Here is a 25,540-nt window from a genome sequence, read left to right on the forward strand (position 1 = left end):
CTTTATGACAGGGCTGGTCGCTACAGTATGTAATATAGTAGTAGTGAAATAACTAAAATAACACAAATAGTAACCAAATATTGACATATCACAACCCATCACGAGCATTTGTCATGCTCCTTTAAAATAAAACAAATCTAGTGTTTAGAATCTTAAGAGCTTAAGCTGCGATGATCGATTCTCTTCATCGATTTTCTCTTTTGTTAATAACTCGGCTAGATTAACATGTCTCGGTGCGTTTGATGTTCACAGATGAAAATATTTTCAACTAAAGTCTGGAACGCGCAAAAATTGGTCAACTTCAAATTGGTGTATATCTATTAGAAATTCATAAAAAACCTGAAATGCTGCATTTGAAAGTTGAGTGTATATACAATGGTTGCTATGATGAGTTTTCACCGTTTGCTCTCCAGTTTTCAAAATGACGTCCAAGCAACGTGTTAAAATTTTGCTCCAAGTTCTCACACGCCAAGTTGGCAAAATTGCTGGATGTGGCCAAATCGACCATGACAAACGTTTTAAAAGTGTTCGGGGAGCGTCTGTCCACCGCCAGGAAGCATGGAAGCGGCGGCAATCGTAACCCGGACGTGGCAGCGACGACGAAGAAGGTGGCGGTGAAATATAAGCGGAATCCTAACCTCACCATCCGGGACGTCGCTGGTAAGCTCAATGTCTCCCATACTACTGTGCAGCGGCAATGTCTCCCATACTACTGTGCACAGGCCAAGAAACGAGCCGGGTTGTCGACGTTTAAGAAGGTAAAGGTGGCGAACCGAGATTACAAACAAGACACGTCGGCAAAGCAGCGGTCCCGAAAGCTGTATACGAAACTGCTCACAAAGTTCATGGACGACGAAACTTTTGTGAAGGCGGATTTCAAGCAGCTTCCGGGACAGGAGTTTTATACCGCATCAGTAAAAGGGAAGGTGACTGAAATTTTCAAAACCATTAAACTATCAAAGTTCCCGAAACAATATCTCGTCTGGCAGGCCATATGCACGTGTGGTCTAAAAAGCGGAATTTTCAATACTACAGGAACCATCAATCAAGAGATCTACGTCCAGGAGTGCCTGGAAAAGCGGCTGCTACCATTCCTAAGGCAACATAATAGACCTGTGCTGTTCTGGCCGGACTTGGCGAGCTATGGGGAAATGGCAATCGAGTGGTACGATGCGAACAACGTGGTTGTGGTACCCAAAGACCACAACCCTCCCAACAGCCCAGAGCTCCGCCCTATCGAACGGTATTGGGCCTTGGTCAAAAGGAATCTAAAAAAAAAAGTAATAATCCATGAAAAACGAGCAGCAGTTTAAATCTAACTGGCGTTCGGCGGCGAATAAGGTCGATGCAAAATGTAAAGGAAGGGGTTAAGCGGAAGGCACGGCAGTTCGGATTTGGCAAACCAAAAGAATAAACGAACATTTTTTACTTTAAATATATGAATTGAACTACCAAATGAAAAATAAGAAGATTTTTGTGATATATTTTGACTGAAAGAAACGACCAATTTTTGCGCGTTCCAGTCTTTACCAACTGCAGCAGGTTTTTTAATATAAAATTGCAAGTTTAACGATCTTAAATTCAATTAATTAAAGCAGAAATTTACTCGTTCATGTAGATTTATATTGTTTCGTTGTTCGTTGAAAATTAAATCAAGAACAATTGAAGTTATGACTTCCATGTAAAACACACATGCATGCAAAATTCAATGTGTTATTGCTGCTATTTCAACTAAGGCCAGAAAATACAACAATGTAACACAAGTAAATTTAAAAAGTTTTTGCTGTATTGCTTTTGCTAGCTAATACAACCCTTCACTACACTGTATTGTTTAGCAGTTTGGTTCACTGAACTGTGGAAATGCGAAGAGAACATCAATGAGGAGAATCCATCAACGCAGCTAGGCCTTTATGATTCTAACCACTAGGAATGGTTTAGGTATTCCAAAATTTAACCTCGAAAAATCATTACTTGATTAATTATATTACCTAAAAAAATCATAATTTTATTAATTGAATAAAAAATTAAACGAAAACTGGAGGCAAAGCGAAAATTTTTCAAAGTCTCGGATAAATTTTGATAATTTTACGACAATCAATTTCAAAGATCTTGGATATAGAAAATTTTGTACCACTTACCACATGACATGGACAAATTTTCATATCTCTGGGACCTAGACAACTTTTCTAGATAGTAGTCTTAGAAAAAATTCTCATTAGTGTGGAACGAGAACGAGGGAAATCTTCCAAAATGGAAAGATCACGGACATTGAAAATGTTACATGCGTATAGGAGTTAAAATCTCAATCTTGAAAAAAATTTAATATTCAGGAACACACTTTAGATATTTTGGGCTATTTTTTCAAGGCTGGGACTTAAAAATTGTGAGATCTCTGACACAAACAAATTATGAAAAATTGAGCCATATAGAAAATGTAAGTTCACAGTCCTAGAACATAGTTTATGCTTCTGAAACGTAGAAAACGTTTTATGATCTTGGGCACCATTTTTTAAAAATCTAGACTTATTACAAATGCGGAAAAAATACAATTCAATTTAATGGACTTAGAAAAGAACACAATATCCCACGTCATATTTTTTTTTTGTTGATATTTGGCTTTAAAGATTATTCAAAATTCTAGTCTTTAAAAAAATGTCTAGAGCATGAACATTTAGCTAGGTCATTTTTCAATAAACTATGACCCACTTAGTAATGGAACAAACTCTTTTGCTTATTACAGCGCTCCTAGTGGACGTTTTCGGAAACTTTTGACGTCTATTGGTTGACAACAACAATAACAATAACAGTGTATTTTTTCAGTTCATAAAACGCTCTTGTTTTGGAGAAAGTCACCAAACATCAGTGAATTTTCCTAGAAACACCGTATGACGCGTGCTCAAATTGTACAGGGCAATCTTGACAACGGATCGGAAGCCTCAAAGTAAACGCCAGAGTGGACGGTTGGCAGGTCAGCTCCATGGAAGGTCGTGAGGTCCATCAGAAGCAGGCATGGAAAATCATTTGCATTCATTTCGTGCATTCATTTGCATCTAACTTTTTTCTTCAACAGCATTTCGCAAAATGATGTATAGAACTTTTGTAGGTTTTGTTATTAGCTACAACTTTTTTGAGTTATGAGCAAAACTTATAGCTAATAACAAAACCTACAAAAGCTCCATACATCATTTTCCGGAAAGCTGTTGATGAAAAAAGTTAGAGGCAAATGAATGTAAATGAATGTATGAAATGAATGCAAATGATTTTCCATGCCTGATCAGAAGCAACTCAGGTATGTCCGATCGTGATTTGAGTAAAAATTATGATGCCGCCAGGTGCAGTGCAGGCTTACAGGTAACCAAATCAATCACTCAATCAAGCAGAAGACCGTAGCAGAACCCATGCTCGAAAGCTGTATGACAGAACCTACATTTTACAAGGCGAATGCTCGAGGAGGCAGATTCAATTCAAATTTACTTTTGCCGAAAAATTCGCACACAAATATATTATCTGGCAGGGAATATGCAGCTGCTGCCAGAAGACAAAGGTTTTCGTCACTCGGAGTTTTACAAAACCGAATGTCTCCAGAAGCGAATTCTGCCCTTCATTCAGTTGACATTTTGGCCGGATCTTGCGAGTTGTTGCTACAGTCGGGAAGTACAACATTGGTACAATGGCGACCTATCACAATCACGATCGTCAAACAGCTGATGGTAGTAACGCTTAGTACATCCCTATCAATGTGCTTGTCGAAGCACTCTCCATGACCATCCATCAAGTTGACGAAAGAAGTAAAAAGCAACTGGTGAATGTCGTCTTCGGTGTTGATCCATCACCGATCTGGTCATTCCCGACAATCACGACAGTTGTGCTCGTTTTGAAGCAGTTGCTGCTTTGCTTGCTTATGTGAGTGTGTTGGTGAGTGAGTCCAACAGCTTCCGTTTAATTTGGCCAGCTTTGTTTGTAACTCACACAGTCACGCGTGCCGAGTCGAACTTGGAATGCGTAGGCATTGTTTTCATTTTCTTCTGTCGTTTCCCTGCAGAAGTCTACTATTTTCATTATGCTTTACATCATCAGCAGCGGGTGTTACGTTTTGACTGTGAGCAGCGACCATTACTCGTGATTGTTGTTTGCCATGGCTCTACCGTGCACTGCTTGACCAAAACGTTCTGTCAGCGATAGTCGGTTGATGCGTTGACGAGTGTCGAGTGAGTGTCATGATATTTTGCATCTCTGATGACAACGATGAGTTCAGTTTATTCCGAAAACCCTCAACCCGCCCAATTGTCCATAGTTCAGGCCCATTGAAAACTACTGGGCAATTATGAAGAGTGGAGGTTGTGCGCCGCTTGATGGGTCGTATTAAGGAAAAGTTCGAGAATTCCTTCGAAACCGCGACGAGTTTCGTATTTTTTTTACGGTACTAATGGGTATTTTTGGTCGCTATTGAAAATTTAGTCGATTCCTGAATTTATGTATGGGCCCAAATTAGGAGCATTTAGGCCGACATTACATCCATTTCCCCTAATTGTTTTTCAATCAAAAAAGGTTTGTTACACTTCACTGACTGCTTAGCGGCTTCAAGTACCATGTTTTCAAGTAATATGTCAAACGACTGTATGCCAAACGGGGTACACCTCCGGCAACCACATTACAGAATCTGTTCATGCGGTGGTATTATGATAAACTGTGAATACTTTTTATGCGAACCTGTAAATGACCTTACATCTTTGGTTGGTTTTAAGCATGTTTATTCGGAAAAAAATCCGTTCCCGAAAACGGGAACGGACCGTGAACTAAAAATCACGGCCAACTATCCAGAACAAAATTTTCTCAAATATACACCGTGAACTATGGTTCACGGCTGTGGTTCACGAATATGGGAACTCTTTTTTTCCCGTGTAATTTTCTTGCGGAAAATTGAAATAAAAGTAGTTGCTACTTTTTTATAGGTTTCCCGTCGATCTTGTTTTCCGTACTGAGTACCAATGCTACCGACACCAGGGAGGCAACTTCCACACCTGGACCCTACCTAGCGACCCATTTTCAACTCATGGACCGGGGACCAACGGCTTTACGTAATCAGAAATTGTATTCCCCGGAAAATCCCGACGCACCGACTGGGATTGAACCCAGGCCCTTTAGAGTCACTAGCTACTTAAACTCAACTGCAGCGAATTGTCCAAAATCTAAATTTTCTAGAAAACCTTTACGGGAATGATAATGTTGTTAAGCAATTTGCATTTTGTGGCATCTTCGTTTATAAGCAGTTGACATCAGTGCAATGTTAAGCTAGTTGAAAATCAACTAACATTACCTACGATAACAAATTCGGTAAACGTAAACTTGTGTCCGACACTGTACCTTGATTATAATTCGCTATCTTTGCATTTCCACCGACGCGGCGTCGTCGTTGTCGTCATCCTAGTCGTCTAAGCGCATCGCCCTACCGTTCTTTTGAGAAACGACACGCCGAAATTCGGATTGCGCCGGTGAAATTGCATAACACCGTATGGATGGATAGCCGCTGTTGTTGTTGTTGTTGCCGGTGCAAAAATAGATAAGGCCTTCCTAGCTGCGGTAGCCAGCAGCAGCGGAAGCAAAAGTAGCAGCAGCTTTGGCTCTGATTCTATCTGACGCCCAACATGTGGTCGGCGGAGCGTCGTGTCGTGACAGCCAGTTCAATGATGCAGTGGAAATTTTCCAATGGATTCTTTTTCGTAGCTTTACATCTCGGCTCCAACTTCACAAGCGAAGGCAGTTGTGTAGTTAAATTGAGGGCGTGCTAAGTTTACAACTTTTTGTTAGTTGCATGCCAAGGAAAAACGAGAAAAGTTTGCAATATGACCGAAGCATCTTGATCGAACCCACACAGTGCAGTAAAAGATTATTGTGCGTAAATATTGAGGTCTCCAAAAAATCCCTCTATTTTCATATATTTTTTCCTAACCACTATTCGGTCGATGGATATGGACTTTATACGTTGTATAAACAAAATGTTTCGCAGCCTTTTAATCGAGAGTGTATATTCGGCCAAGCAAAAAAAAAAAGTAGCGATACAGTGTTAATGGTACCTCTATAACGAAGATAAGACATTCCCACTTTACAAGCATTCTCTTCTTCACGTGATTTGCAATCTCTCTGACGGCGTGTCCCATGGTAACGATGTGTATTTATATTTTTTGTGGCCAACGGGCTGACCTGTATGTATACACCCAAAACCAAGCGACAAATACGTTTAATTATTACATTTACCTTCAAACCATCCCAATGTGTCATATGTTTCAGAAATCTCGCGTCACTTTTCAAATATACCAATCTACCAATCTCGCTTTCATGAATAACTCGACTACAAAAACATGCTCAGCTGTTCTTATCATACAATACGCCTAATAATACTTTCTTCTAAAAGGCTATGTAGACAAATTAGTCCGAAGTATGAATGCAACCAAGTTATTAGCGAAAGAGACAACAACATTGTAAAAGAAACTACAATTTCCGGTTAGATTTTGGAAGATTAGAATTCAATTAAGTAAGTGCAAACTACTTCAGCAGTAGTATCACTTCACAACATCCGAGATAAACCGAAACCATCCGGCTTTTGTTGCAGCCATTAGTAAAACACACTACCTAGAGAAGATCCATAAATGACGTAGTATTTTAAGATGACCAGCCATGCCAAAAAATAGACTACAAGGGGGAGAGGGGCCAATGTTTGGTGCCGCATTAAACGTAAACAACTTTGGTTCCCTTCCCCCTTGTAGCGTATTTGTCTACATGGCTAGTCCCCCTAAAATGCTACGTCATCTATGGATGTTCCCCTACTGAATTGCGTCCCACAACGAGCGAGTGTATACGATAATTGTCCACGGCATTGGCATGCTTCCGTTCCCTCTCCGCACAGATTCGATGTATTTAGTACACAAAAGTACGTGATCGCAATCTAGCCATTTGACACCTTGCCAAACGTCTTGTGACAGCTTTCCCACACGCTGCTGTTACATAGCTACCCGCTGCATTAGATTCGTATAGATTTACATATACATTCACATATCCCAAAGACGACAGCTCAGGAGCAAACCGATTATTCATTTTTTTTTGGACCCTGCATCTAACTCTGTGTTCAGTGTGTGTATATTTGCACCAAAAATTATTTCTTTTTCGCAGCTTTATACTACACTTTAGCCTATCTGGTAAGTCCCGAAACAACGGCGATGAACTACTTACATAGGTAGGTATCAGCGCGCACCCCTCCTATGACGTCTGCGAACTCGTGAAAAGTGCTTCGGTCAGCAGGGGAGCAGGACACGTTACCGTGCTCGTCATCCATCTAATGCCGAGCTCGGCTGTGTTATCTATGCCATTGAGCATTGTGCTAGGGCGAGCTAGGTGTTGTGATCGGGTGGATGTTGAAATAAATGCTCTGTAAAGCAGGAAGCATTTCTCTGTTATTGTTGAAGATTTGAAAGACGATGTAAGGCAATAATTCACACACTGACGAAATAAAATTTCGTTAAACTTTATCGTAATTCTGAGTGTTTATTACCTGACCCTCATTGAACTAAATAATTCCAAGCCAATCATTATAAATTTAAAATGCTCTAGCCTAAATTTATATTGGCTAACCTAATCAAGAATAAATCTTTGAAAAGAAAAGTCATTAAGTTGATCATGATTATTCGTGCAATTCGTCAATCATTATGCAATTTTGAATGACTTTAGGATTAATTTAAAAGAACATAAGGAATGTAAGGAATGTAAATGACCGTTTTCTGTTACCAATATTAAAGCGTTTCGTTCATTGTAATTCTCACGAAAAAAACTCCACTGAATGTATTGAAACCATTACTTAGTCTTTCAACTTCAATGCTATTCGATTTTACCGACCGAGGATTTACCTTATTTTTCTTGATATGAAACATACGTAGTATAAAAGACAAATTGGCGCTGATTCTGAATGACCGACAATAGAACAGCTATCTAAAACGCAGTTCAAATGGAAAGGATGCCGAAGAAAAACCACGGGAAGGACGTTTTTGTTATTGGGAAGGGTGAATTAGATCTGGATTTGCATTGGAAAGTCATGCGATCTTTAAAAGCTATCAACTCAGAAATGTTAAGATCTTCTGATCAGAAAGCAAAACCGGTCGCTACTAGACCACCGAGCCCCTTAAATAACATCAAACTACTGCGTCTGATGATCGGTCAAGCTCGGAGACAAACGGAGCCTGTGATGGTCGCTCTTTTGGGACTTTTCATTACTTTTTAAAATAGAATTCTTACGTTAAATCTAATTGAATTTTCAGTTAACGCATCTTAAAATAGATAGTTTAGTGCTATCAATCTCCCTATCAAAATTCAAAATATCCACACCGTAGAGCCACACTCTTTGTTTTCACTGAAGCTGAACTCGAGAGCGCTCTCAAGTGTACCTTCAGAGAATACACAGAGTGTGGCTCTACGGTGCGGATATTTAGAATTTTGATAGGGAGATTAATAGCACTAAATTATGTATTTAAAGGTGGGAAAACTAAAAATTCAATTGGATTTAACGTAGGCATTCTACACACTTCGAAAAATTGATGTAAATTTAGTTGCTCTGAGACTGACATATACGAGCGTCAATTTTGACACAAAATTGAGTCATAATAGACGTGAAATTCAGCCCAATGAAACGTAGTTTTCGTCGAGTAACGAACTTTTCAGTCTCAGAGCACTTAATTTTACATGACATGTTTGTTTACGTCTCATCCTTTATGTCAAAGGTAGATTCCGTCACGTGTAAATTTAGGTATTTCTAAGTGTGTATATTAAAAAGTAACGAAAAAGTCCCAAAAGAGCAATTCTTCTCTGAACGGGGCTATCCAAATGAAATTAAGTTCCCGAAAGCAGATAACAATGTTTTCGAAACCGGATCAAGCATACTTTATATTTTTCTAAACATGGGCCATTCCTGCTCAAGTGTATACAAAATTTTCCAAAAGTTGTAACCTATGTTACCGATATCAACCAACCTTTGCCAAAATTCTCATTTTGGTATTCTAAGAAAATGCCTCCCTGGATTTCTAATCTTATCTAATAAATACATCTTGGTGCCAGTACGAGAAAGCATCGTGGAAAATGATAAGGTTAGATGACGCCTAATCATCTTTCTTGTCTATATTAATGCTGGCAGCATATCTGAGATATTATATCAACATCAAAACGACCAGGTCTATTGCGTTGCAATTGCCGCAAAGATGATTTTTTGAAATTATTCGTTTTCAAATAACAATAATCAAACGACATAGCATTATACGCTGCAAAGTTTGGCCATGTTGATTCTGCAAGAACGTTTTTCACAGATGGATCTCTAATAGAGGAGTCCGCTGGTTTTGGTGTATTTAATGAATTCCATAGCGCCTCTCGAAAACTTGAAGCTCCTTGTTCTGTGTATGTGGCTGAACTGGCAGCAATTCACTACACTTTGGAAACTATTGCTTCACTTCTTCCACACCACTACTTTATTTTTACGGATAGTCTTAGTTCTGTCGAGGCTATCCGTTCCATTAGGCCGGTAAAGCACTTCTCGTATTTTCTCTTTAAAATACGAGAACTGCTTAGTGCTTTATCCGTGCGCTCTTTCATCATCACCTTCGCGTGGGTCCCTTCGCATTGCTCAATTTTGGGCAATGAGAAGGCGGATTCACTTGCGAGGGTGGGCGCTATGGAAGGCGACATTTATGATCGACAAATCACCTATAGTGAATTTTTCTCTATTTATCGTCAGCAGTCGCTCGTTAGCTGGCAACATCAATGGAGTGAAGGGAGCTTGGGACGATGGCTACATTCAATTATCCCTATGGTGTCGAAGTTTGCATGGTTCAAAGGGTTGGACTTGGGTCGAGACTTAATACGCGTGATGTCTCGTCTCATGTCCAATCACTATTATCTAAACGCTCACTTGTTCCGTGTGGGGTTGGGAGACAGCAATCTCTGTGAATGTGGACAAGGTTACCAGGACGTTGATCACATCCTTTGGTCTTGTGCGGAGTATCGTGGAGTCAGATCACATTTTTATGATTCCCTTCGGGCTCGAGGTAGACAACCTAATGTACCAGTTCGGGATATTTTGGCTAGACGCGATCTGGAGTTTATGAAACTCGTATATGTTTACTTTAAGGATATTAACCTTAGATTGTAAGTTTGATTAATCTTGTGTTTAGTTTGTATTTTGTACGTGTGGGGTTTTTTTTTTCAATGTTTGTTTTCAAGATGAATAGAAATAATTTCATGCTTTAGGATTAATTAAATAGTTGTATCGTAAACCACATTTCAAACCTCCTTCTTCCCTTTCCCATCCAAAAAATTGTAAATCTCCACTAACCTCGAGACAACCGCGAGTACTCGGTCCAGTTCCTTTAACTTTAAATTTAAGACAGTAATAATGTATAACGCAAAGGATAACTCGGCTCTGTAAAGTTTATTCGATTGAGCCTGAAAAATAAAGTAACTATAAAAAAAACGACATAGCAATTCTTGAATCCACACGGGGGGAAGGATGCGTGGACATACCGTACCAAACTCTCCGAGTTATATAAATGTATGTCAATATATAATATGTCATTTAGAAAAAACAGATTACCGACAATAGTCAATGCTCACCTGAAAACTGTGCAGCGTTCCAAAAACGTTTTACATCAATTTTGGATGGAAAAGAGCAGCCAGCCGAGCCTAACACTAAGAACCATCGAAAAAATTGGGCCTGGAATTAGCTCAGGGTGTCTACTAATTTTGCTAAATAAAATTCCCTGAGTTTTTGAGGCTATTCCAGGACATCAAAGAAAAATTTACTTAATTTTTAAAACGTTAAAAAATAAACAATGATGCGACGTTTTCGCAAGCAGCACTTGATTTTCCTATGTCCTTTCCTATTTTGACGTCGGAAATTGCAACTCAGACTAACGAACTTCGGTTTAGTGGAGACGGGACAATGATTCAAATGCCATAAACAGCATATGTTTAATAAATTTAAAGACATATAATTTATATTATAAGCAAAATCAAGAAATTGTTTCAATGACGTGAGGATAGCTCGTTCCATTATAGATTCCAGTCCAAAAAATAATGATCAGAATGTGGGGGCGACCCCGGCGTAGTGGTTAACATCCATACCTCTCATGCCAAAGTCACGAGTTCAAATCTCACCCCCGGACAAGTCACGAATGACCCAAGAGTGTTAAAGTGACTATGATAAAAAAAAAAAAAAATATCAGAAAACTACATTTATGAAAAATACATCGACAGATGAACTTATGCATTGTACAGTGTTAAACAAGTTGAATAATCATAATTTAAATAACGATTACTATTTTTTTAAATGCGTTTATTTTTCCAGGCTCATTTGCCGTAGCTTTGCGGAGCCGATATTCATTACTCGCGGCTATCTCGAGGTTAGGAGTAACAAATTGTAACAAATGGATGGCAGGGTAGGGATTGAGAACACAAGGTTTAGAGTGCAGTGTGCTCTTGATCTCAAACTAAGCGACATACTGATATAAAAGACTGACATGGGGGTACACCGATGGGGAGCTAACAACTTGGGAAAACACAAGATGACACTAACTACTAAATCCTCAGATCTATCCGTTCTAAAAACACATAAATTAAATTGCAATAGTCGAGATCTCGGCTCGCCAAGATGTTTTGTTTTCTCCAAAAATATCACCTTCCATAGCGCCCACTTTAGCCAACGAGTCCGCTTTCTCGTTACCCGGAATAGAAATCCATTCCAATCAACAGAATTGTTCAAAACTGTTCGAAAGCGTTTTTACAACGTTCTAAACTTCTGAAGTGAGTGTGACTATTGTCGGCAGCCTCTTTTTCTTCGGCAACCTTTTCATTTGAACTGCGTATTAATCAGCTGTTCAATTATCGACAGCCGCTTTTTATAATGCGTATATTTCATTTAAAGAAAAATCTGGCATAACAGGATTGCTCAGTCGTAAAAATATCACGTTGAAGCTAGACAATAACGTTTAAATTCTGGTTGCCGAAGCCGACATTTACCCTATTATGTTTTTTCCATATAATACTTATTTGTCATGGAAATATTTAACGTGGATAGGTTTCGAAATAGAAGAGTGCAAAATCGTGAATAAATCAAATTAAATATAGTTCTAGGAGTCGATAATACTAATAAATTCGTTAAATATAAATGAAGACCCAGGCACTAGATTTATATTAATTTCGAAATATTAAACATTTCACAATACGACATTTTACATATATGTGCTAGTTTGAATCAACAAAGCTTCTTATGTTCCAGAAGCCAGGAAATTCCCCACTGCCGTGAATATTGGGCTGAGAACTCACATTACATCCAATCTCCAAATCTTGAAGTTTTTTTTTTTATCCAGAATCAAGGCAACTTCAAGAGATTTGTTTTTTTTTTCCTTGATTTATTCTCCGTCGTCCTTGTTTTCCGTGCTGAGCACCAATGCTACCGACGCCAGGGAGGCAGCTCCCACACCTGGACCCTACCTATCGACCCATCACCTCATGAACCGGAGACCAACGGCTTTACTTCCCTTCCGAAGGAAGGCGTGATCAGAGATGTTATGCCGCCGAAAATCTCGGCTGCGCAGACTGGGATTGAACCCAGGCCTGCTGGGGTGAGAGGTAATCATGCTAGATAATGAGATTTTAGAATTAAAAAAAAAATGAATTGAAGTCTCAGAATTTTGGTTTTCTTTGATCTTGATAACATTACTGTGTTTGATTAATCATGGATCTTCATAGATATTTTTGGTTTGAATTATCTCACGAATTTCCTAGAATCAACTAAAAATGTCCCTTATCATTTAACCACAATACGTACCGTACAACGAGGTGACATTGGGCCAAAATTTAAAAAAATGTTTATTGATGCAAATATCTTCAATACACAGAAAATAATGAATAGAATGTGTTTCTTGAACTTCTGGAGTAAAGTGTCGATATCATTAACCTGTTGTTTTATTAAAATAGTGCTGTAAAGTTCAGTGTCATAAATAGTGGGAACAACCTGTTTTAAAAAATGTCTACAGACAAACAAAAGCTTGAACAAATTGTTATGTGGATAGACGAAGGTTACACGCCATCTTTAGCCATACACTCCGTCCAGTTTCTATAAGACCAGCTGATTTATGCCTTCCATAAATGAAAAGAAGATCCTTTCAAATCATATCAAAGTATGTCTATATTTGTGAAAACTTTTCGACGCATAGTTAACACGTGTGTATGTGTGCGTAAATTCGCTATGCATCAACATGTTTGAAATACAGTGTCAATTTTGAACCCTTTCATCTAGGTAAAGTTGGAATCGGAGAAATAGCTCGTCGGATTGATCGATCCCAGCAAGTGGTAATTAGCTACTTAGCTAATCCGAAAGGATATTGGGAAGCCAAACGGAATCCACGCAAAACAAAGCTTTCCAGTCGAGATGAACATGAAATAATTAGAATAGCTTCGAATTCATCTAAATCATTGGCGCAAATCAAGCAGACATTGAATTTGAACGTTTCGACAATTCGCCAAGAGTTTATGAAAAGTCCTCATATATAAAAGCTACTAATCTCACACCTTCCAATATCGAAAAACGACTGCATTTTGCGAAAACCAACATGAACCGGTAATGGGACACGGTAAGTAATCAGATTGTATTGCTTAGACCTGATGTCAGCAGTTGTTGAAATCATTTGTGGAATCCTCGTGCGTAGGATTTATGCTGAGGGTAAGCAGTACCCAACCAACATTTAAAGCTGAATAAGAGCTTATTAAGACAAAAATATGCTTATTCAGCTTTTATCAGCTTAAATTGTTTGTTGGGTGCTACTGTAAATGAGCTCAAGTTTATGTTTTCAGAGGATTGGGAAAATATCGAGAAATCTGTTATTCAAAACTTGATTAACAATTAGGGTTAAGTTAGATTTGGTCTCCTTTGGGTTCTCCTTCTTCTCTTGTAATTCTACTTACAAGTACCATGTTTCACTTTCAGTTCTTTTTACAAATCCATTAGAAAACTCTCCTCAAAATTACTTGGCAGTTCAAGTCAGAACTCTATTTGAATTCTCTTTGGCCATGGAATGCTCCACAAAAATCTTACTTTCAATCATACTCAGAACTGCCTTGGAATTCTACTCAGAACTATCTTGGAATTATCCTTATGTTTTACCTGGAGTCTGGAGTTCCTCAGTACTAATTTGAACGGAATCCTCATATTTCACTTTCCTAAAAACCCATCCTTTGTTATTCTCCTTTAATCTTTAAAGTTAAGGTTTGAAACTTTTGCAAGACCCTTAATTTGATTGAAATCTAGATTTTGATGCATGGTCATTATCGGTGTCATTGCTTAATGTTTTTCCAAAGGAATCCTCGGATGAATCAGTACTTTGAAGGTCAATAACGACGCCGGCCACGTCCTTACGGTCTTCGGGGAGGGAAAGGATTGTTAGTTCGACCTCCGTTGTTATTAGAGACCGAGTATACCTTTGCATCTCCACGGTTGTCACGGGAAGGACGTTTTAGTTAGTGGGATGGATGAATTAGATCTGGATTCGCATTGGAAAGTGATGCGATCTTTAAAAGCTATCAACTCAGAAATGTTAAAGGGATAGAACCTACGATTTTCTGATCAGAAAGCAAAACCAGTCGCTACTAGGCCACCGAGCCTCTAAGATCACTACTGCGAACGACGATCGATCAAGCCCGGAGACTAAAGGCTATACAAATTAAATGAAGTTCCTGAAAGCAGTTAACAATGTTTTCAAAACCGGATCAAGCACACTTCATATTTTTCTAAACATGGGCGATTCCAGCTCAAGTATATACAAATTTTTCCAAAAGTTGTAGGTTATGTTACCGATTTCAACCAAACTTGGCAAAAATTCTCAGAAAATGCCTCTCTGGATTCTAATCTAATCTAATCTCATAAAAATGGAGCCAATACGAGAAAGCATCCTGGAAAATGATAAGGTTAGATGACGCCTAATACTTTTTCTTGTCAATATTGATGCTGGCAGCATATCTGAGATATTATACCAAATCAAAACGGCCAGGTTTACTGCGTTGCAATTGCCGCAAGGATGATTCTTTGAAATGAATGTTCAAACGTGTTCAAATAACAATATTCATACAACAAAGCATTTCTTGAATCCACAGAAAGGGAAGGGTGCGTGGACATACCGTAGAGGAACCTTACTGCATATAATATTGAAATCAGGAAGCAGATCAGAAGATCTTGGATTTAAACATGTGAACCAATTGAAAGAACTCCTATAGTTTCTAGATTACAAAAGTTCATACGATTGAACTGTGTAATCTAAAACGACAGGATGAAGTTTCAACTAACAGTCTACGTGTTACTTTGTATTTAATAATGGAGAAGCATTTTCCAGGTTTGGATGTGAACATGGATTCAGCTAACTCGGATTGTGTAGAAAGTAAAAGATGCTGACCTTTTAAGCGTCTTTCAGAACAGGAAATACCACATCAGAGGTAGCTCATGAAATCTTCACGAGAGCCAAAGAGAGTAGAAGATGCGGTGAGATCCTGTCAGCCTTTTAAATCTGCTAGTGTGGATGGAATATTCCCAGTATTGATTTCAGGAAATCTGACCTGGGCCTAGATCAAGGCAAAAGAGCAGCCGCTTAGAATGGAAATCTTTCACATTGGCCGACTAGGGGTGTGCAGGATGCATGAGTGACTGAATGTGTAATATTTTCTGAGTCTCTGATTCCACGCAATTTTGGAAAATCCCAACATAATGTGTAATGTGTATGTTTTAAATTGAGCAGAATATGTAGATAGGTAACATTGGAGTGTATGGGAAAAATATAAGTTTAGATAATAACACAATACATTACAACATATTGGCAAAAATGAGCAAATTTAAGTGCCGCACGTAATTATCAAACTTCACGGTAGTTCTTTTCAGAATGATTCTATAAAGCATACTACTGGTATTCTGTCTGGTATATCTATCAAGCCTGTTCTATAAAACTCTAGGACTTCTTCTTCTGCCATGAAAATGTATTTGAAATTCTCCTCAGCAGCTTGCATGAACATGACTCCGTCGTCATGAGCCCCTAGGTCTACCTTTGCTTCTAAGTCTTTCTGGGATCCAGCGGTTACTTGCAGATGTCACCCCTTCGTAGTGTTTGACCACTTTAGTTCTTGAATTTATGTTGATATCAGCTTCTAATGACATCGACGATGGAGCTCGCCGTACGCGATCCAGAAATGAGGCTACCAGCCCCCTCCAGAATGATCCAGACTCCGTCCAGATATTGTTGGTGATTCTAATACCGACAATTTAAATGATATGAATCTTCAAAAACTTTTGGAGGGGACCAGGCCCCCTAGGCAGCCCCATTAGCTACGCCAATGGTCACAAGGCACGCATTATATATCGCATCGAGCATCGTTTAATGAAGACCTGCAGCTATTGAGTGATCTCTGCTGATACGAATTGGCGTATACCAGAACAGATTTCACGTTGGGATTGGCTATTCGGATTTTTGTGCGTTAACTAATCTGATTTGCTCTCCAGATATTTCGTTATAGCAAAAGCAGCCCTAGTTCTCTTGATTCGTTTACCTACGGTGCTCTGGCTGCCAATATATTAGAAATTTTCCACTTTTTGCCCAGCTAACCGTAAAGTTGGAAGGGTTGTCCGTGGTGACATCGAACAATTTGGTCTTGTTGACGTTGGTGGTTAGACCCACCGCAGAAGAGCGTACAGTTAGGTCGTCGAGCTTACTCTGCATATCAGAGCATCGTTGTGCTAGTATAGAAACATCTTCAGCCAATCGAAGTCTTTGAGATGTGCTATAGTGATTGGTTTTTTAAAGCAACCCACGGATCAGTACACGGGGAATTGCGCACAGCTGCGACGATCCAGCTAGGAACGGACAAGGTTTCATTTTGAAGGGATCTGCACGTGAAGGCCTTGTATTGCACTTCGACGAGGTTGACGATTCTCGTCCCAGATTCTTGTGTTTCAGTCGGTCTAAAGCTTTTTCGTAGTCAATGAACATCGAATACAGGGGCTCTTAGAATTCATTGACCTGCTGCAGAAGATCTTCCGACACGGAATTCTGCCGGCTGTCGTCGGAGTCAGGTTCATCTCCTCCTGTATCCAGTAGCATGATGCCTTTGCAATGGATCGATGGCTGTTGGACGAATGCCGTTCTCCCACGAATGCTTGGTAATAATTAATGACTACCAAATTAGAAAGTAAGATCCGTCCTACACTGCCCTGTGCGGCATAACAGTCCCATTAGCATTTTCGGCGATTATGAGTTATACATTGGAATCGATTGTCAAGTACCATCACTTTACAATGTACACGAATAAAATCCTACTTTGTTCAGAAAATGTCGCGAAAAATAACAAAACTATGTTGTCCCATCCATAAGAGCCCATGGAGAAAAAAATCTTCAAGCGCGTTTTTCTCAGCTTGCTGTTTTAACGAATGGGACAACTATGCTGAAAAGGGCAGTACAGCCATCGGTTAATTGTCGCTTTACGAAAAAGTCCATCAGTGGCCGAAAATGTCGCGCTGTCCCACATATTTGAGAAAAATTGGTGCAACATTTGTGCTGATAATACGAGGCTAGCATTGAACATCTCTGCTGATATGCGATCGACCCCGGGAGCCTTATTGGATTTCATATCATGCTCCATATGGCTACTTATTTCTCACAGCCGCGGAGGTGAGTTAATGCGCGTCGTAGTACTTCATTAAAAGTTATGAGATATTCGTTTTCGATACAATTGTCATTCATGCTTGCACATCTCACAAGAATCTTCAGCTCTTAGTTCTTATATCAGTTACCCGCGAAATGCATTAAAAAAGCGAATGTCATAACCGTAACAGCACCAGATTTCAACGTGTTTTTTAGCTCTAAGCTTATTGAAGCTAGTATAAGTTCTACTCCACGTCGTCTACATAGAAATATTCAATCGTCTACATATCCTAATATACAAGGTAATTTAATATTAGATCATTACCCAAGCGTGATATCTAGTAGAAACTCATTGACTGACATCAGTGCGTGATGCAGTAAGATAACGGATAATTACCGGCTTAGTGGACATCCTTGTTTCACACCTCTTCCTTTCCGGATTGATTTGTACCTCTGTAAAAACCATTGACTGGAAGTAATTTCATGAAGACAATTAACAACTATTCGATTGATCAACGCTTAGAGACTCCTAGATTGCTGAGAATAGCTGCTGCGTTCGAAATAGTCAGACGATCAAAGGCTAATTTTAAATCCTGCGATACTAGTATGGTGTAACATACTTTACGCCATATTTCATAAACTTACTTACTTTACTTACTTTTGCTAGGCCATTGTCCCTCAAGATTTGACCTGCTGTACAATATTGCGCCAATTAACTTGTCTCCAGTTTCTTGAGCTTCCCACACTTCCTAGATTTTGATCGCTGCGCTCGTCTGCGTCTTGAACAGGCCGGATTCGAGACAAACACAAATAAGTTTCCAAAATATCTACTGCAAAAACCATATAAAATTGCTCCTGAGTTCACTGATTTTAGTTACTTAGACAATTTCCTGTATTAATCCATAATTTCCTAATGGAAATTACAACTGTTGTAAACACATCCATCCAATGTAAATACTATAGAAATTTTTTAGAGTGCTACACAAGTTTTGTCGGCACTGTTTAGTTTGACAAGAATACGTTAAGCATTTATAGTGTATAGTGAGCGTTAAAGGTTCACCACTCACTGCAGGGCAAAATGATGTTTACGACGTTAGTACGCTAGTTTTACAAACCTGAAACAACTTGCTCGGAACATTTACCATGATAGGGATATGGTTTGTAGGTTCTTGATGTTTTAGAAGGTTTTAGGATTTGATCCACAATCACCTTTCTTATGATATTGGTCGTATTGTCTATTTTAGGTATATTTTAAGAGTACAAGTAAACAAAATATGTAGTACCCTCTATCAAGTTTGGGTTTCCATTCACCGCATGGATATAAATAAAAGTTACCTTTTTCGACAATAATCAATGAAATAATAGTGTTTATTATTAATTATTATGAGCAAGCATCTTAAATGAGTGAATTAGTGTAAAACAAGTGCTACAAACTCATTTTTTGAACGCAGTGGTTCAAGGGCACAACACGATATTTTCACCAATATAGGTATCGAAAGCTTCAGATAATGTCGCTTGTACATTTGTGACCTATTCCCACTTATTATGATACAGTATTGTGTAATTCAGTTAGACAACAAAATCAAAAGCTATATATCAAACATCAACAAGCCCTATTCATCCTCAGCCAAGATTCGAAGGTTCTTCCGCGTAAATCGCGAAAATAAATGCTCCCACTAGCAGCCAAAGAGGCAACCGTAGAAACCGTATGTAGAAACGCAAAAATGAGAGCATTGAAAAGAGAAGAATATGATTCCGTTTATGCGAAAAACTAGCAGTGAGGTTATGTTTTGACTATTCCATTTTTGTTATTGTTTTTAATATGGTCTGCGGGTGGGTCATTTTCAAGAATAAAAGGATAAGATATTGAAAGTCCTTTTGTGATCTTCCTCGGACAGGATCGCTTTTGTGATACCGAACAAAGGGGTACGTTGTTTACCTACTTGCAAAACGGATAGCCTCGTGTTTTGTTTACAATCCTTGTGGCTCGGGACTACGAAAGCACCCACGTTGTCCAGAAAAGAGACGACATTGCAAACAAACCAGCACCAGCAAGTACTCCTACCGATCGATTATAAACCACTGGATATTTGTGGAATTTGGACGTGAATTATTAACCAATTTGATTAATATTTTCGCACCACGTTGTTGACATTTTGGCAGATTTTTCCCTTAAGAATCACATACCATTCACTGCTCACTGTGCTCCATCATCCTAGTAGAGACCGACTCGTATTTGCATTCGGACAAGTCCGAAACCAAGCATTCCACACTTCCGATCACTATCCACTTTGGATTAAACTTTCAATTCCACAACAAGACTAATCCCTTCCTCCAAAAACACGCGACTGGTGCCGAAATTTTCCACTTTTTGATCGCTTCTCTTTTTCTTCCTCCGCAACGATAGCAAACCCCCACACCAGCCAGCCGATCTGATGAGCGGAGCAGGCGACCACTGCACACTTTTCACGTGAAAATATTTTCAATGGCTATTTTCGGCTTCTGATATTTTCACTGCCCAAACACCGATAGGGTTCAACTTTTATTGCTAAACACTGGTCAATCGATTACTTCACACGATGGAACGAAACTGTGCACCAAATTTGGCATTATTACTGGAGTTTTGAAGAATATATTGTGCGCGCCGAAGTAGAGAACACCGCAAACCGATACGCGATAATCACATGGAAAAGTTATCTAATGACAGCCGCGAAGTAAAACCAGCGAGGCAACGAGCCAAAAACCGACCGACTGTTGGTCGACTGACTGCCATCCAGGGTCGAACTCCGGTCCGGGTTGTTTGTGAGACATGAAGTCTGTCAAAATCAGGCGATGTCTGGCATGGTGCTGCACAGGCAACCGTGTCGTCAGGGGTGCGTTGTATAGCGAATTGTGTTGCTGATGAGTGAAAAGGCCTTTTCTTGAAATGATTTCTCGAGCAAAATTTGAAGTTTTCTCCCCACACAGCAAAACAAAAGTTGTTGAATTTCGAACCAGTGAAACAGCTGTGCACTAAAGCCCTATACAGTAAAATCGAGAGTAAAAGCAACTTATATGGTATAGACATCCCTTAAAAGTTGTTCCAATGTTTCGAGGGGAGCATCGGTTAGCTAGGGACCGAAGATAGTACTAGAGCTGAGCCAAAAAGTTGAGCACGTTTCTTCGGGACCTTCTGGTCTTAGAGTTACCACACAGCAAAAAAAAATGTAATATCGATCAACGTAATTCAAGCTGATGTATGATATATTGATGTAATAGCAAAAAGCAGATACAATATTACATCAATAGATGTAATTTTGTTAGCAAAATCGATGTACATCGTACAATGTGATATTACACAACCGATGGATTGACCTGGTTGCAGCAGTTTCGATGTAATATTCAACAACTTTTTTTGCTGTGCAACTGGTGTAAACTAACGATTTTAAATTGGCTCACCACTTGACTACCCTATTGGTCCCAAGCAAATCGACTAACGTACCCTATTATCAACAATCAATCAATTGACTAGCCTATTGGTCCCGAGCAAATCAACTAACGTACCCAATTCTTTTCGAAATTCTAGTACTATACTCTGTTAACAGAGTTATTAACAAATTTGTTTTGATTCACTATGAAAGTATGACAGATAAAATGAGGGGTTAGTGGATTTTCCTATCCTTCGAGGGGTGAATCGATTAGCTTGGGACCGAAGATAGTACCAGAGCTGAAGCTGAAGCAAAATGAAGGGTTCGTGGATTTCCTATGTTCCTAAGCTTGAGACCGAAGATAGTACCAGAGCTGAGCCAAAAAGTTGAACACGTTTCTTCGGGACCTAGTACCAACAATCAATACGAAACTAACGATTTTAAATTGGCTCACTACTTGACTAGCCTATTGGTCCCAAGCAAACGATTAACGTACCCCATTCTAGTTGAAATTCTAGTACTACGCAATGTTTGTTTTGATTCGCTATGCAAATTTGACAGATAAAATGAGGGGTTATCGGGTTTTCCTATATTTCGAGGGGTGAATCGATTAGCTTGGGACCGAAGAGAGTACCAGAGCTGAGCCAAAAAGGTGAGCATGTTATTTCGGGACCTTCTAGTCTTAGAGTTACCTCTATGCTAGTACTGCGTTACCTGACTTATAACGAATATACGTTGTAAACGAGTACCCCGAATACAACGTATAGTTCGTCTAATTTTACATTGCAAATGCTATGCAAAATTAGACGAGCCATACGTTGTATTCGGGGTACTCGTATACAACGTATATTCGTTATAAGTCAGGTAACACAATAGAATTTTGACTAGAATGGGGTACGTTAATCAATTTGCTTGGGACCAATAGGCTAGTCAAGTAGTGAGCCAATTTTAAATCGTTAGTTCCCACCGGTTGCTAATACCAACCGTTGGAAACTACCGATTTTAAATTGGCTCACTAAAAATGTTAAATCGATCAATGTAATTCAAGCTGATGTGTGAAATAATGATGTAACAGCAAAAAGCAGATACAATATTACATCAATGGATGTAATTTTGTTCGCAAAATCGATGTACATCGTACAACGTTATATTACACAACCGATGGATTGACCTGTTGCAGCAGTTTGGATGTAATATTCAACAACTTTTTTTTTTCTGTGTACTTGGCTAGCCTATTGGCATAGAGGTAACTCTAAGACCACTGGGTCCCGAAGAAAATCATTATTATTTTTGGCTCACTCAGTACCAGAACAACGGTCCCAAGCAGTCCCAAGCTATTTCACTCACCCCTGCATGTTCTGCATGAATCCACACACCCCTGATGTTATCTGTCAAACTTTCATAGTGAATCAAAACAAACATAGTGTAGTAATAGAATTTCAACTAGAATAGGGTACGTTAATCGTTTGCTTGGGACCAATAGGCTACTAAAGTGGTGATCCAGTTTAAAATCGTTAGTTTCGTATTGATTGTTGCTATTGGTCTCAAGCAAATCGATTAACGTATCCCATTCTAGGCGGAATTCTAAGACTACACAATGTTTGTTTTGATTTGCTATGAAAGTTTGACAAATAATATGAGGGGTTCGTGATAGATAGTACCAGAGCTGAGCCAAAAAGTTGAGCAAGTTTCTTCGCGACCTACTAGTCTTATGGTGGTAAGCTCCAACCGGTATTATCAACAATCAATACGAAACTAACGATTTTAAATTGGCTCACTACTTGACTAGCCTATTGGTCCCAAGCAAATCGACTAACGTACCCTATTCTAGTTGAAATTCTATTACTACACTATGTTTGTTTTGATTCGCTATGAAAGTTTGACAGATAACATCAGGGGTGTGTGGATTCATGCAGAACATGCAGGGGTGAGTGAAATAGCTTGGGACTGCTTGGGACCGTTGTTCTGGTACTGAGTGAGCCAAAAATAATAATGATTTTCTTCGGGACCCAGTGGTCTTAGAGTTACCTCTTTGCTAATACCATAGAGGTAACTCTAAGACTAGTAGGTCCCGAAGAATCGTGCTAAACTTTTTGGCTCAGCTCTGGTACTATCTTCGGTCCCAAGCTAATCAATTCACCCCTCGAAACATAGGAAAATCCACTAACCCCTCATTTTATCTGTCAAACTTTCATAGCGAATCAAATGTGTAGCACTAGAATTTCGACTAGAATGGGGTACGTTAATCGATTTGCTTGGGACCAATAGGCTAGTCAAGTAGTGAGCCAATTTAAAATCATCAGTTTCCACCGGTTGCTACACAGCAAAAAAAAAATGTAATATCGATCAACGTAATTCAAGCTGATGTATGAAATAATGATGTAATAGCAAAAAGCAGATACAATATTACATCAATGGATGTAATTTTGTTCGCAAAATCGATGTACATCGTACAATGTGATATTACACAACCGATGGATTGACCTGGTTGCAGCAGTTTCGATGTAATATTCAACAACTTTTTTTGCTGTGTAATACTTATAATTTACCACGAGTTCTGCACTAATACTTGTGCATTTCACAAACTTCAGAGAAGTCTATACAGTCTGCTTGTGTTTGATGTCTAGAAAAAATGCCTAGAATAAATCAGGGTTCAACAACGATTTCCAGAGCTGACAAATGAAATTATACAATTGATGCTTGAAAAAGTGGATTTCAGCGATGGTAAAGCGTTATATTTACAATTTTAAACATGTAAAGATTAAAATTAATATCTCATCAGAAAGTACGTTTAGTAGGCATAATTTAAGACCTGTTTAATCACGTGCTCGCAAAGCTTATTTTCGACAGCGGCATACAAGTCGGCTCCTCGTTGTGTCGCGTTAAGCTGCAATAGGTCATATAATCAGAACTGCTGCGAACGTTAATCTCTGGTTTCCTTGTTGTATGTATCGTGAGAGCTAATATTTGCGTTCTTGAAATTGCGAGTAAATAAGATTAATCAGAAACAAGGCTTCCACAGCGATTCACCTTAAGCGAAGACAACAAATCAAGAAGACTGGCAACTCTTCCGAACGCTATGAGACAGGTATAATCGCGTCATCTGCCGCTCAAAGGTAAATGCTTCGAACGAATGTGATAGCAAAGATTACATCCTCAGAAAAAGGGTTTGTGTATTTGCTAATTTTTCTATGCGTTGCTTCCACCTTCACTCAAGCGCAGCGCTATTGTATCTGTCGCTTGGATTCAGGCAAAGTTGCCAGTCTTCTTGATTTGTTTCTGCGCCTTAAGGCAGTGGAATTAAATGTAAAATACTAATCTTTTTTTCTTAATAAAAAGAATGAAAATTTCTAGACGTTAATAATTTAAAAACTACAGGGGACATCTCTATAGGGTTGTACGCAATGGTGACGTAGGACTACGCGGTCGTATATAATAAATGCTATTTTTTAACTGCAGCAGGAGCTTGTGTTTTGTGTAGGAATAGTAATTTGAGCGGGCTTCTCTCTGTTTATACTTTTTAGTATGACGCACTTGACATAGATGGTCCACAGCGACTCACAAACAGCCTTGATAGCTGGCTGCTTGCGGGGAGCCTTTTGTCGTGTGCTGGAGAACACCACAACTCACCACGTGGTAATTGAATAATCACCGTTTGGTGAGACCGGATGGAATTCAACTTTGAAATCTGTGTTAGGGAAATCGCTTCTCGCAAGCAATCGGTGATAATTTTAATTATCATAGCAACAGTTGCACGTTCGTGCAATTTTCAATAGTGACATTTTGAAAAATGATTAGTTCTTAATTGCGTAGAAATATTTCTGATAAATTGGTGATACAATTATTAAAATTGGTCCAAGGGCAGCTTTGTTATTAACGTTCAAAATCTTTCATAATTTCGTTACATGTTCCATTTTGGGTTTTCACATTGTGTACCCCCATATAGAAATCACAGACGTAGTCCTACGTAAAAAAATAAGAAAGATTTGTACCACCCAGACCATAAATACAGGGCTGTTACAAGATTTTCTAAATTTGATCCGCGAAATCCGCGATTTCTCAAAAGAAATCCGCGACTTCAAATACTAATCCGCGACAAAAAAAAAACTGTTTTCATTGTCTAAAAATAGCATTTGTATACTACTACATGGCATTTCAAGATTTTTGCCTGCTCTCAACTTAGTGTTCTTTGAAGTACTTTCACATTTTAATTGAGAGCTTTCTATGCCTGTACCATCCTATGCCAAAGAAAGTAGAGAAATTTTCTAACCCGAAAAATTAATAGACCGGACGGGAATCGAACTCAGTCGCCTCCAGCATGGACTTGCTTTGTAGCTGCGCCTTTACCGACTGAGCTAAAAGAGTATCGTTTGTAACCTTTGATTTTTTTTTTAAATAGCATTTATCATCTTCAGTTATTTATGT

At 39.0% G+C, this 25,540-nt stretch overlaps 1 protein-coding gene across 4 annotated transcripts in view; it reads right to left on the reverse strand.

The window, feature by feature from the left end:
- LOC135699787 (serine/arginine repetitive matrix protein 2-like) overlaps positions 1 to 20,456 on the reverse strand; it is a 41,057-nt gene extending 20,601 nt beyond the window's left edge. For 2 of the 4 annotated variants that reach the window (XM_065220107.1, XM_065220104.1), the window contains exon 1: positions 19,896 to 20,456. The gene's annotated coding sequence lies outside the window, so the exon portion shown is untranslated. The other 2 variants (XM_065220105.1, XM_065220106.1) reach the window with 2 other exon arrangements.
- Positions 20,457 to 25,540: the final 5,084 nt, after the last annotated feature.

Source organism: Ochlerotatus camptorhynchus, unplaced genomic scaffold (genome assembly GCF_037179485.1).
Source record: "Ochlerotatus camptorhynchus isolate MF236.1 unplaced genomic scaffold, CSIRO-AGI_Acam_v1.1 ptg000116l, whole genome shotgun sequence".
Taxonomy (NCBI): Eukaryota; Metazoa; Arthropoda; class Insecta; order Diptera; family Culicidae; genus Ochlerotatus; species Ochlerotatus camptorhynchus.